Here is a 14,852-nt window from a genome sequence, read left to right as displayed (position 1 = left end):
CCCACGTCACACTCAGAGGCATTTGTTAAATAAATGCACAAGTTGAATGGCTGAGTGTTATGAGAATAGAGGGTAAACAGAATCAGATATGACAGATCACAGAGGGTACTGAAATCACAACAAGCCTTGTGGCTTAATGTTCTGTACTCAAGTCTTACAGAGAATTTTTGGTCTCTCTTAAAAATTTACATTCAAGCTATTGCCCCCTTACTAGTCCCCCCCAACAGTTCCTCATCCCACTCCTACTCCCCCTTGTCTTTGAGAAGGTGTCCCACTCCACCAGGCTTCCCCCTTCCCTGGGACCCCACTGAGGCCAGACCAGGCATTCCTCTGCTATACATGTGTCATGGGCCTCAGACCAGCCCTTGCCTGGTTGGTAGCCCAATCTCTGGGAGCTCCCTGGAGTCAGGCTTAGTTAAGACTGCTGGTCTTCCTATGGTGTCACCTTTCCCTTCAGCATCTTTAATCCTTCCCCTAATTCAACCATAGGGGTCTCTGACATCAGTCCAATGGTTAGGTGTAAGTGTCTACATCTGTCTCGGTCAGCTAGTGGTAAAATCTCTCAGAGGACATCTATGCTAGACTCTGGTCTTCAGTCACTTCTCCATTTTTGTCCTTGCAGTTCTTTTAGACAGGAAGCATTCTGGGTCAGATATTTTGAGAGTGGGTTAATAACACCATCTCTCTACTGGAGGTACACTCTTCAAGCTCCCTCTGGCTAAGGTCACCCCGTGGACTCCTTACAGTATCTCACTTCGCAGGTCTCTGGTATTTTTTAGAGGATCACCCCCCCCCCCACCTCCTGAGGCTGCATATTTCCATTCATTTTCCTGGACCTCTAGGTTTCTCTCCTGTCCCCCCTCCCTAACCTGATCCTGTTCCCCCTTTCCCCTCCCCCTTCCCTCTCCCACTGAGGTCCCTCCATCCCCCTGCCTCCCATAATTATTTTCTTCTATCTTCTAAGTGGAATTGAAGCATTCTTTTTTTGGGCCCCTATTCTTACAGTTACACTTCTCAGAGTCTGTGGGTTGTATCCTAAGTATTTTATACTTTTTGGCTAATATCTACTTATAAGGGAGTATATACCATGCATGTCCTTTGGGGTCTGTGTTACCTCACTCAGGATGATAGTTTCTAGTTCTCTCCACATGCCTAAAAATTCATAGTATTCTCATTTTTAGTGGTGGAGTACTATTCCATTGTATAAATGTACCACATTTTCTGTATCCATTCTTCAGCTGAGGAACATCTAAGTTGTTTCCAGATTCTGGCTATTACAAGTAAGGCTTCAATGAACATGGTGGAACACATGTTGTTGTGTCATGGTGGGGCATCTTTTGGGTATATAGCCAAGAGTGGTATAGCTGCATCTTCAGGTAGAACTATTTCCAATTTTCAGAGGAAACTGCAGACTTTGCAGTCCCACCAGCAACGGAAGAAGAGTGTTCCTCTTTCTCTATATCCTCACCAAAATACGCTGTCACCCAAATTTTTGATCTTAGCTATTCTGAATGGTGTAAGGTGGAATCTCAGGGTCATTTTGATTTGCTGATGACTAAGAACTTTGAGCAATTTTTAAGTGCTCAGCCATTTGAGATTCCTCTGTTGTGGATTTTCTGTTTAGTTCTATATCCCACTTTTTGATTGGGTTGTTTGAGGGTATTTTTTTTAAGTTAACTTCTTCAGTTCTTTACATATTTTAGATATTAGCTCTTTATCAGATGTGAGGTTAGTGAAGATTTCTTTCCCTATCCTGTAGGTTGTGGGTGTCTTTGCTTCTTTCTGTTCTAGAGCTTTCAGGTGTGTTGTTAAGTTGTTTGGGATTTCTGCAATTTCTTTATGAAAATACTTAATGCTATGAAGTTTCTTCTTAACACTTCTTTCATTGTATCCCATGAATTTGGGCATGTTGGGTCTTCAATTTCATTGAATTCTATAAAAGTCTTTGATTTCTTTATTTCTTCCCTGACCAAGTTATCATGGAGCAGAGTGTTGTTCATTTTCCATGAGTATGTGGACTTTCTGTTGTTTTTGGTATTATTTAAATCCAGTCTTAGTCTGTGGTGTTCTGATAGAATGCATGGAATTATTTCAATCTTCTTGTATCTGTTGAGTGTTCTATGTCTATTATTTGGTCAGTTTTAGACAAGGTTCCATGAGATGCTGAGAACAAGGTATATTCTTTTGTTTTGGGGTGAAATGTTCTGTAGATATTTGTTAAATTCATTTGGTTCATAACTTCTCTTAATTTCACTGTTTCTGTTTCAATGACCTGTCCATTGGTGAGAGTGGAGTGTTGAAGTGTGAGGTTCAAAGTGTGTTTTGGGCTTTAGTAAAGTTTCTTTTATGAATGTGGGTGCCCTTGCATTTGGGGAATTGAGACTTCAGTTTGATGGATGTTTCCTTTGATGAATATGAAGTGTCCTTCCTGATCTTGTTTGATAACTTTTGGTTGAAAATCTAACTTACTGGGTATTAGAATGGCAACTTCTGTTTGTTTCTTGGGACCTTGCTTGGGAAACTTTTTTCTAGCCCTTTACTCTGAGGTATTTTCTGGCTTTGTCACTGAGGTGCATTTCTTGTATGCAACAAAGTGCAAGATCCTGTTTACATATCTAGTCTGTTAGCCTGTGTCCTTTTTGTTTGTTTGTTTGTTTCAGGAATTGAGTCCATTGATGTTGAGAGATATTAAAGAGAGATGATTGTTCATTCCTTTTATTTTTTTTGTGGGAGGTAGTATTATGTATCTCTAGTTAGAGCATGCCTCCTGTGTCCCTGATTAGGGCAGAGATCCTATGTTCCTGGCCAGGGAGAACCTCCTGGAAGACAGGACAGTTTTGGGCTACAGGTGAAGAATCTGTCCCAGTTGTAGATGGAGGTGCAAATGGGAAGGACTGTGACCCTGGTTAAGGTGTCTACCCCTTAATGCCCCTTGTCATTAGTTATTGCAGACCTCCTGAGAGACAGGCAGGCTGTGTCCCTTGTTACTGTAGACCTCCTTGGGAGACAGGCAGGCTGTTGGGTATGTGTGTGGGGCTTCTGATCTGCCCCAGGTCAGGAAGCAGACAGGAAAGAAGGCAGAGCTTGGCAGGGCAGGTATGGCTCTCATTACCTGGGCTCTGTGGGTGTCATGGCTGGAGTCTTTACTTTTTTATACAATTGCTGGCATCAGACTGGGTTTTCACGGTTGTTTGAACAGTGCTTTATAAATCCTCCCCAGGCTCAGAATTATATCTTAAAGTGATTATTGATGCTGCTGAGCTAAAATGGACCATGAGGGAGGAAAGAGGCAAATTTTGGGGCTTCTGAAATTTTTCCAATAGGAAAACAATGGAGTAATGAATCATGAAATCTAGCCTAAATGATCAGAGAGAACTGGGGGTCAGAAAGTAATTTTGGGTAATGACTAGATTAATGAAATTCTTTTTTATATGCTAAGTGATAGAAAGTGACAGCTATATTTAGGTCACTGATATCAACTAGTAACATAATTAACATTTTTATCACTTAATGAACTTGACTGCTTTGTGGATGATGAATGAGCCTGTCACAGTTTAACTTTGAACCTGTAGTTAATGTTTTAGACTTTTCCTAAGATTTGGAATCATTGACATCCAGTACTTCTTTCTCTCTCTTTTCTCTCTCCTTTTTAATTTATTGTGTTCCTGTCACTTTGCTAAAAATTGGTGATACAATAAAAAACAAGTGACATGTACTCTTACTGCTCAGAGCAAAGAAAAGATGAACTTAATATCAAGAAGGAAGAACACTCTGAAAGTGTGAGAAACAGAAAATTTGAGAGAATAACAAATTTAAGAAGTTAAGCATTTAAATGTTTTACAAATTATTTCTTATCTAGGAGGGTAAGAATGCATCTCTGTAGTTTTCTTAGAGATCTCACCTGGTTTGGACGAAGGCACTTTAGAAACTGTACATGGTGGCATATACCAGAAATTTCAGCACTCCAGAGAGGGGGGCAGGCAGGGGGATCACATCTCAAAATAGCAAGGTCATCTTCAGCTTTCTAGAGAGTTTAAGGTCAGGGAAATGGGAGATTCTGCACCTCTGTGTTCCACCCCTGGGTCTCTGCCCTAAATTCAAACACCAGTGGAAAAAATAAACTTAAGCTGAGATCCTGTTTTCCATGTTCACGAAGAAAGAGTAGCACTTACAGCAACAACCACCAAACAATCAAACAAGTTTCAGATGAGTATTTACACAGAGGTAGTATACTTAAAGGAGCTCAATGCCTAGCAAAAGATGAGCAGTGATGTTGTTTGGAGAACAGGCCTTAACCTGCACACAGGCACTGGCCTGCATGCACTCCTGTCCCTCATGGTAAAGATTTGGATGTTAGAAAGTGGACAATAGAGACCTGAAGGGCTTCCAGCTGGAGAGTGATATAACTCTCACAGTATAGGACTGTAAGCCAGGTGCCATGCAGGGCTTTCTCGTTCTGTGTTTGGCTTGAGCTCTAACTTCTGTGATAGACTTCAAAGCTTTCCACAGAGTTTCTGTAAATGTCAAGATCTTACTCTTTCTGCTTTTTTCCCTCTCTCTCTGATGCGGAGTTTCCAAGTGGTGTCTGATTTCCCTAGGACAAAAGGATTTAGAACTCAACTTCTTTATATGTTTCTTAGCTAATCTACACATGCAACTTTTTATAATTTTAGTAGTGGCTTTGGGAGGATGCTGGAGAGAACCTAATCTCTAACTATCTGTCCCTTTGCTCTTTCCCTTATTCTTTCTCAGTTTCTTGTCTTGGTTATTTCGGGAACCGTGATATTTTTCCTTGTTATATTTAGAACTATCACACTTGTACATACCACTTAGTTCTTATCTTCTATCATCAAACACTTAGCAAAACAATGTTACCATAATCAATCCCTTCTCCAAGATATATTTACATAGATACCCATATCTTTGACTGTCTCTGTCTGTCTCTGTCTCTGTCTCGTTTCTGTCTCTGTCTCTGTCTCTGCCTCTCTCTCTCTCTCTCTCTCTCTCTCTCTCTCTCTCTCTCACACACACACACACACACACACACACACACACACACACACAACTCCTTTAGGAATCCAAAGAGCAGTGTTCATTCTGGACTTCACTGGAACTCCAACTTTCTTCCCACACATCATCTAGAGAATGAGGACTGATCCTGTATTGGCTCAGAGGGACTTTGTGGTCCCTGTCTCCTGCTTGTTCCCAGTGTCAAAGTAGGCAGCAGTGTCGAAGGTAGAAATTATGACTCCGGAGGTCAATGGGGCTGTTTGGCCAGATTCATGAGCCCAGAGAAAACCTATAATACATCCATTGATGTGGTTAGATGCTACCTGGTGAGGATCAACCATGAGGCATTTCAGTGCTCTGCAACCAACCTTGGGTCAGGATGATTCTCTGACTCTGTTGCCTACCTTTGGGACCCATTCCTCCTCCAGGGTGGTCTGATCTCACCTTCATAAGAGAGAAGGCTCCTAGTGTTACATTATTTTCTGTAGAATCTCTAATGACACAGAAAGACTCATAGTCATATTGCTCACTGAAATACTGCTGCAGGAAGAGCTCAAGCTATATGGAAAGGCTAACAGAGATAGTAGGATATAATCTCTTATGTACATGTGAAGATACCTGTGATGAGAATAGAGATCAGGGGTAAAGTACTTGCCCAGGCTGTGGATTATCTAGTACTGAAAAGAAAAATAAAATAAAAACAAACGAAAGTCAAGTCACTTATGCTAAAAAAAAAAATGGTCAAGATGCTTGTCTTGTTGTTGGTGACAGAAGTTGGACAAAAAAAATTTAAGCAGTGAACTAATTGTACTGTATTGATCCAATGCAGTCTATTTTCTATGTCTCAGAATATGTAAGCTCTTGGGTCTTCTCTGAGGTTATCTTTGCCAATAATTTCAACTAAGTATTTATTTAACTTTGACAAAATTTTGCATCCAAAGAATGAAATTATTCCAGTCTAGTCTGAATCCAATCACAAAATGCCATAGACTAGGTAACTTTGAAAGAAAAAACAAACAAACAAACAAAAAGAACAACAAGGTTTTTTTTTTTTTTTTTTTTTTTTTTTTTTTAACATTCATTTGGAAGATGCCAAGTCCAAGGTAAAGCACAGGAAGGTTTGATGTCTTAGGAGGGCTATCCTCTCAGTTCACAGGGTGCTATATAGATGTATCCTTACATAGAGAAGGGTCAGGCATATGCCTGCTTCTCTTTTATGTTGGCATTAATCCTATAGATGAGGGCTCTGTTCAAATATCTTAATCATGTCTCAAAGGTCCTAACTTTATGTACTTAACTTAAAAGTTTCACTATATGCAGTATTAAAATGATGTAAACTCTCAGAACATGGTCCTTACTCAAATGAGCCAAAGAATCAGAACACGAGGAAAACAATGTATAAACAGTATACTCATTCATAATTAATCATTGAAATTGCTTTATTTCTTAAAGCCTGGACAAATATTAGGGTATGACATTTATGTTTTTTGCATTATTAAGAAAGTAATGTAAGACTATGCACCTTCTCTCTTATTAAGGTGAGATAAGACAATCCTGGAGGAGGAATGAGTCCCAAAGGTAGGCAAAAGAGTCAGAGATAGCCTCTTCTATTGTTAGCTATGTTAGTCTTCTACTGAAGCCTAACATATGTGTAGAGGGTCTAGGTCAGTTCCACGTGTTCTCCCTAGTGGTGGTTGAGTCTCTGTAAGCCCCTATGAGCCCAGGTTAGTTGATCACTGTGGGTTGTCTTGTAGTGCCCTGGACCCTTCTGGCTACTACATTCCTTCCTTTCCAACTTCTGCAGGGTTCCCCAAGCTCTGCCTAATGTTTGACTGTGTATCTCTACATCTGTTTCCAACAGTTGCTGGGTGAAGTCTCTCTGATGACAATTGGGCTAGGTACCAATCTATGAGTATGGCAGGTTATCAACAATGCTCTCTCTCTCTCTCTCTCTCTCTCTCTCTCTCTCTCTCTCTCTCTCTCTCTCTCTCTCGTAATGTTTGCTTCTATCCTAGGTCTTTGGGTAATACAGCCTCTGGTTCCTGGCCCTCCTGGTTTTATTGTAATTTAATATGCTATGGCTGTTTGATACCTATGGGAGGTTTGCCTTTTTCTGAAGAGAACGGGAGGAGTGAATGGAAGTAAGGCAAGGGGCAGGAGGAACTTGGAGTAGAGGAGAGAGGGGAAGCTTGTCAACATGCAAAGAACTGACAGTGGTGGGTTCAGTTCTAGTAGACATAACTCAATATTAGCCTAGGCCTAAGGCTCAGGGAACATCAAGGAAGAGGGTGTGGAAAGAGTATAAGAGCCACAGATTCAATACACCTGTGAGGAAAGGGTCACTTTTCTACTTCTTATAAGGCTTCTTTATTTGTTTATTTATTTATTTATTTATTTTAAGTTTAGAATAGAGTTTATTTAGGGCATGGGGAGGGGAGTTGAGGTGATAGTAGAGACAGAGAAATGGAGAGAAAGGGATGGGAGGGACGGAAGGAAGGGGAGAGAGAGAGAGAGAGAGAGAGAGAGAGAGAGAGAGAGAGAGAGAGAGAGAGAGAGAGAGAGAGAAGAAGAAGAAGAAGAAGAAGAAGAAGAAGAAGAAGGAGGAGGAGGAGGAGGAGGAGGAGGAGGAGAGGCTGGCCATGAGCATATGGAGAGAGAGGAGGGAGGGAAATGGGGAGACAGGGGAGCACAAGCAAGAGGAGAGAGCAAGAGCAAGAGAGCAAGAGAACAAGAGCATAAGATTAGTTTCCAGAGACTGTCTCACTCGGGGATCCATCCCATAAACAACCACCAAACCCAAACACTATTGCATATGCCAACAAGATTTTGTTGACAGGACTGTAATATAGCTGTCTCCTGTGAGGCTATGCCAGTGCCTGGCAAATACAGAAGTTGATGTTCACAGTCATCTATGAGGTGGAACACAGGGTCCCCAGTGAAGGAGCTAGAGCTCCCAAGGAGCTGAAGGGGTCTGCAGCCCTATAGAAGGAACAACAAAATGAACTAACCAGTACCCTCAGAGCTCCGTGGGACTAAACCACCAATCAAAGGAAACACATGGTGGGACTCCTGTCTCTAGCTGCATATGTAGCAGATGATGGCCTAATTGGCCATCAATGGGAGGAGAGGCCCTTGGTCTTGCAAAAATTCTATGCCTCAGTATAGAGGAATGCCAGGACCAGGAAGCAGTAGTGGGTGTGTTGGGGAGCAGGCAGCGGCGGGAAGGGGTAGGGGATTTTCGGAGAGGAAACTAGGAAAGGGGATAGCATTTGAAATGTAAATGAAGAAAATATCTAATAAAAAAAGATTAGTTTCTGAAGATTAATCCATGACTTTTTCTCTTTCTTCTTTATTTTCTTCTACTTTTATGTAAAGGGGTATCAAATCTATTTCTATGACCTCATTATTTTATTTTTAGGTAGCAATTTGTATGTTTATCAACATTTTGTAAATTTTAATGCAAATGCACAAGTAAGCAACATGCTTTAAAGTGTCACTCATATTTCACAGGCTTTTCTTACTCCCCTTCTACTATACATAGTCTGCTATTGTACTAATAACTTTAAAATTTACATCTTAGAACTTTTCTACATTAGGAATGGATTGTACCACTTATCCCTAGCTAATGAATATAAATAGTGACAAAGTATTTTTCAAAAGTCAATAATGAAAAATTCTATTTGCTTTTCAAAAAATATTTATTTATTTATTATATGTATGTACACGGTAGCTCTCTTCAGACACACCAGAAGAGGACATCAGATCTCATTACAGATGGTTGTGAGCCACCATGTGGTTGGTGGGATTTGAACTCAGGACCAGCAGAAGAGCAGTCAGTGCTCTTAACCACTGAGCCATCTCTCCAGCACTCTGTTTGCTTTCATTTAATCTAATAATAGGAGATATTTAGTCATTTCATACATATATCATGGATACAAAAGCCATCTCTAATAGTACAGATAGAATCAAATATAGTGAACTGCAATCACCAAGCATTTGAAAAATACTTTCATTGCCACCAAGTGAGGCAGCAGTAACTTCAAGTGAACTAAACCAAAGGTTAATAATTACTTTTCTTAAGCCATGAATATACATCACACATATGGCAATAGGTAAAGTCAGTTTTTCCTATTTCTTGTTTTCCTTAATTATTTATTTTTGACATTTAAAAAATCTTATGCCCTATTTTGTAGATTATAATGTAGGACATGGCTGGACAGTGGTGGCACATGCCTTTAACCCTAGCACTTGGGAAGCAGAGGGAGGTGAATCTCTGAGTTCCTGGCCTGCCAGGTATAAAGAGCAAGTTCCAGAACAGCCAGGCTACACAGAAGAAGTGGATGCTCACAGTCATCTATAGGATGGAACACAGGACCCCCAATGGAGGAGCTAGAGAAAGCACCCAAGGAGCTGAAGGGGTCTGCAACCATATAGGTGGAACAACAATATGAACTAACCAGTACCCCCCGGAGCTCGTGTCTCTAGCTGCATATGTATCAGAAGATGGCCTAGTCGGCCATCAGTGGAAAAAGAGGCCCTTTGGTTGTGCAAACTTTATATGCCTCAGTACAGGGGAACACCAGGGACAAGAAGTGGGAGTGGGTGGATTGGGGAGTGGGAGGGGGAGGGTATGGGGGACTTTTGGGATAGCATTAGAAATGTAAATGAGGAAAATACCTAATAAAAAATATCCCAGCCAACAAAAAAAGCAAGCAAACAAGAATAGTTATTACAAACCATGACATAAAACACACACTTATCCCTTTGCTTAAACCTGTAGAAGAATTTTAATCCAGTAACATGGCTGCTTTGGCAAGAGATCACATTGAAATATATGATCCCACTGGAATGCAGACACACCCTTAGTACATACCTTTAATCTCAAACAATAATGTCTAAGTGATAAATCTGATAAAATAACAAATCAGAGAAAGGTTTGACAGAATGACTGAGAGATGCGACTTGTCTGTTCTATCAGAAGAAAGGACAGAAAAAGAGGCTACTTAAAGAGCAGTGAAGGTGAGAGACTAGAGTTCAGTTTACAACAGTTCAGTTCCAAGATTTCAGGGGCAGTCTTTCCAAGCAGAGCAATTTAGTCAGAAGCCAAGAGAAACCAATTTAAATCAGTCAGCTTGGTGAGGAGTTTGAGCCAGAACAAATGAGCTGTAACAATTAGTCAGAGTTTAGAGAGAGCTAGAAAGAGTGAGTTTATTTAGCAGTAAGTCTCAGAGGCTAAAAACATTCTAGGCCTAGCTTAGCAGACAGAGGCTGCAAGCTGAAGCCTTCAGGGTCAGGCTAACAGATTAGATTGTACAGAGGCCTAGGCCTTGGGATAGTTAGATCAATGTGTTCTCGACTTAGCCCAAGTCATATATTCATAAAGCTTGGGTAAGGCTCTCATCTCATTGCTTCAACAGAGGAAATAAGAGACATTTATATCTAGATACATTGATTACATATTAAGTGGCTTAGAACAAAAAGTAATTATTCAATAAATAGCAGATTTATTAGTTTGTTTTCCCCAAACAGAAGGCTAATGTTGAAGCCATCTTAAATACCAGTTTTTGATTTGCCAGTGATTCTTTTCAGTTGAAGAAAATTACTAAAATAGTAACTCTAGAAACAATAATACAATTGGAAACATATCAACCTTGAAGATTTCAATCTAGATACAATCTTCATACCAGTTGAAAAGTAAATTTTGTAAAATTGTTGTCCACTTTTACCATTTTTAGATAATTATCAGGATTTTCATGATCTTAGTTTGAATAAGAGTTCTACTGTTTAGCAGTTGTATGAATTTCATCAAGGACTTTAATCTGTTTCTATTTTGGATTTCCCATATATAAAAACTTGAATAGTGTGATTATAAAGACAAGTTTAGTGAGTAATTCATATACACAATATGAAAGAATATTTCACTCATTGCAACATAAAATAATGGCTAATTAAATGTCTTCATTATAATTTATTAAAAATGACATAACACAAAGAGTAAAGAATACTCACCCACCTAAAAAGAGTTTACTACATAGTATTACATTATAAGCCAGATGAGAAGAACTCAGTGTTCAGACACTGGGATGATGAAAAGAAATTCAAGTTATTCTATAATGATAGACATGTCATAAATATGTTCAAACATACGTAAGTAGTTTTTATTGCCAGCTGCAATTATCATCTTGAGGGCTTACTACTGAATAAACTTACCCTTCCTAGCTCTTCTGAACTCTGGCTGACTGGTTTGACTCAGTTATTTGCCTCATCCACCCTGACCAGCCGGAAAGATGCAACACCAGTTGTCCTTCTTCAAGCAGGTTTATTCAGGAACACTTCACATTGCAATGCAGGAACAACCCCGGGGCGTGCCTTAAATACCCTAATGACTCCTCCCAATCACCCCAGTCACGTAACAGCAGTCCATTGGTTCACAGCAAGTGATGACACCTCAGGGGAGCTGACAAGGCATGGCGTCTGCGCAGTGCAGTGCAGGCTGCTGGGATGTGGCTAAGTCTGAGATAATGAGGAAGTCAGGTGCAGGTCATAAGACCTGGCAGCTATCCCAGGCGCCATCTTGGGGTGGCAGCCGCACCCGCTCCTCACAGTTATTCTGCCCAAATACCTATCCAAGCTGAGTAATTCAAACAAGCTTCTCTCAGCTTTTCACTGAATTGTTCTGCTGGGCCTCAAACAATCTCTGGTAATCTGTTCTAATCTTCTGGCTTCTCATTCTCTGGCTTCTTCTGTCTTTATCTGTGTCTAGCTTGCTCTCTCTGCAATCTGTCCTGGTAAAACTTCCTCTTTTTTCCCCTCTCTCTCTGCACTGCTCTCTTAAGTGGACACTTTTTTTTTCCCTCTGTTCTCAAAAGAGTTAGGCATATCCTATGCCTAACTCATTCTGTCATTTTTTTTTTCCCTTTGAATCATCACTTTGTCAATTAGACATCACTTTCAAATATGGCTCCTTCCTTCTGCAACCTAACTTTACCTCAATTGTTTGGGATTAAAGATATGAGTATTCCAACCAGAAGAATTAAAAGTGTGTGGCATGTCTGCATTTCAGCTGGACCACACAGACCTAGAAGGCCTTTGGATGTGATTCTTTGCCAGAGAATCCCTGTTGCTAGATTAAAATTCCTCTACAGAAATACTACACTTTGTCCTGTAAACTGCATCACTCTTGTATGCTAATCCAAAATAAAAGAACAACATATAATTGTATGCCTATTACAAGATGCTATAATTGTTCTCCTATGATAATGAATAAGGAATCATTTTCAGTCAAAACTTTCTTCCTCAATGTTTTAACAAAGACTTCTTTACCCATTTCATGCATTTTCAATTCCTTAATGACCAAATTCCTATTATTAATTAGTAGATTTTAGGCCTCTCATCTATTTATATTTTCATGTATGAAGGAAATATAAATTATGAAAATTAAAATAATAATAAATTCATGAACCCACTTCCAAACATTATAAAATTAATTTTATTTAATAAAGCACAAAACATTTATGTTTGTTAGAGTTCTTTAGAGGAACAGAACTTACAAAATGAACATATGCACATGTATGTGTACATATATGAGAGAGGGGTATTTATTAGAATAGTTTTACAGGTTGTGGTACATCTAGTTCAATAACACAGTCGACATGCAAAAATCCAGTAGTTGTTCAGTCTACAAGCCTGGATATCTCAGCTGGTTTTCAGAATATGCCAGAATCCCGAAGAAGTAGGGTCTAATGCCAAAGAATGGATTGTCTGGTGAGAGAGAAAGCTACTTAGGCAAATGAGAGCAAGCTTCTTAGTTTCCCTCTTCTATGTCATCATATAAACTGAAAACAGAGGGTGTGGCCCAGAATAAATATGTGTCTTCCTTTGCACCTTAAAGATCTGTATTAGAAGTGGGTCTTCTCGCTTCAAATGATTTACTTAAGACAAATCCCTCTCAGGTGTGCCCAGTCATTTGGGCTTTAGTAAATTCCAGATGTAGTCAAGTTGACAACCATGAATAATCATTACAAATTCATGGTTGTCAATTTGATATACAATCATATCTCCTTATGTCATGCTTAATTTCCAAGTGAAAATAATAACCAGAATATTAGGAGTCATAATTACTCATAACAACATAACCATCCTACATACAATAGCAAATGTATTATATATTTAACCAGGTCAAATTGACAATCAAGAGTAGCCATCACACCAATTAATTATCTTCTATTTGGAAGACTCACAGCAATATAAAGATCATGTAAATTTTAATAAAGAAAATCATAGAATCTGAAGCTGTTTTTTTTCTAAATTTGGGCTATGTTTCCATGGCTGAGTTTAAAAACATGGTAGAACATTCACAAACATCATTAAATCCTAAGAAAGTGCAGTACATACTGCACCCCAGAAGCCAATAGAAACAAGGACTGGAAAACTTAATCAGGCATATAATTAAAGTATTTTAAGCCAATTAGTTGCTCTGTAGTAAGAATTTCATTAGGTAACAACATTTTGTGTTTATATCAGATTTCTCTCCTGTAAAGACAACAAGGGAAAAGCAGTAAATTTATCCCCTTAAATGTCACTTGGAATTGAAAACGGAAGAAAATGTATTTGCTGCCTGTACATTATAGTCAAAAGCACTTCCTTTAAAAAAGAATCTAGATATTCAGAGTTCTTAGCTATAGCCCTTAAATGGCATAAAGCATTTCTCCCACTGTGCCAGGGAGAAAAGTGTGAGATCCCCCATAAACCTAAGTCACTGCTCCATTTGTAGACATCTTTGTAAGTGCTGGGGTGCTCAGATGCCATAGTGGTGCCATGATCTGAATCACAGAGTCAGTTACAATTCTCAAATGTTATCTTGATTTCCCACTGAGTGTTTTAACAACATTAGAATAGAGGTTGGTTTTTTTTTTTTTTTAATGTTGACTTCTTTTCTCTTCTTTAAGTATGAAATCAGAGCAGATGGCATCTCAGATTCAGTTTAGTGAGAACTGAAATTGTTCCATTCACTTATTGTTTGTCTCTAGAAACAAAAGCCAACAACATGAATTCAGCATGAGATGGACAGTGCCAGCATTGTCCACCGCAGCTCAATGACTGCGTGTTCTCTGCAGCTGCAGACTTACGGTCTTGGCCTTTGTTCTGTTCCTTGTTTTTGAAGCAATTAATGCCTCCTCCTCCCCCCCTTTTATTTGCACATGTTCTGGACACAAAATACTTCATTTACGAAAATCAGGCATCGTTAAATAAAGTATTATGGAATTAAGGTTGAATCGATTTTGTTATCACAGATTTTTCTTAGGAAAGAAAAAATGAAAAGTGATGTTATTAAAGTTATGGTCATATTTACTGGAAGCTATTTATAAATTTGTCATACTATTGACTAGTGGGTTGTAAAAGATTTAGCTATTTCCCTGCTCACTGAGTAAATTGTTATAATTAAGTATTAGAATGCCTCCTGCATTAAGTGTGATATAACTTAGATTCTCTTGGGTACTAATTGCCAGAAGTCTATTTTATATTCTTACACCAAGAGAGTATATCTCAGTGTATCTTAAGATATCCATGGCATTAGATGTAAAATATGCTCAGTTTTATTTGGCACAATTGTTTTTTACATTTACTTAGTAGGCAATAAAAATTATTACATATAGATATGTAGAGCCCAGAAGGCTAAACATATTTACTCAGAGCCAAGGTAGGTCCTCCATTGTTTTCAGATGCTTCAATGCATTTCATAAAGTTTAGATGACACATTACCAGTCACATGCCTGGGTAATGCTAGTGCCAGTGTGGGACTCCAGAATGCCTGATTCTGAAATCTCATAACCATCCTAGAT

The 14,852-nt window shown here is 39.1% G+C and overlaps 1 protein-coding gene across 1 annotated transcript in view; it reads right to left on the bottom strand.

The window, feature by feature from the left end:
- Tmeff2 (transmembrane protein with EGF-like and two follistatin-like domains 2) overlaps positions 1–11,320 on the bottom strand; it is a 286,588-nt gene extending 275,268 nt beyond the window's left edge. The window contains exon 1 of the mRNA XM_030255650.1: positions 11,221–11,320. The gene's annotated coding sequence lies outside the window, so the exon portion shown is untranslated. The remainder of the gene's footprint in view (positions 1–11,220) is intronic.
- Between the last annotated feature and the right edge of the window lie 3,532 nt (positions 11,321–14,852).

This window comes from Mus musculus, chromosome 1, assembly GCF_000001635.26.
Source record: "Mus musculus strain C57BL/6J chromosome 1, GRCm38.p6 C57BL/6J".
Lineage (NCBI taxonomy): Eukaryota > Metazoa > Chordata > Mammalia > Rodentia > Muridae > Mus > Mus musculus.
This window is presented reverse-complemented; position numbering and strand designations above follow the sequence as displayed.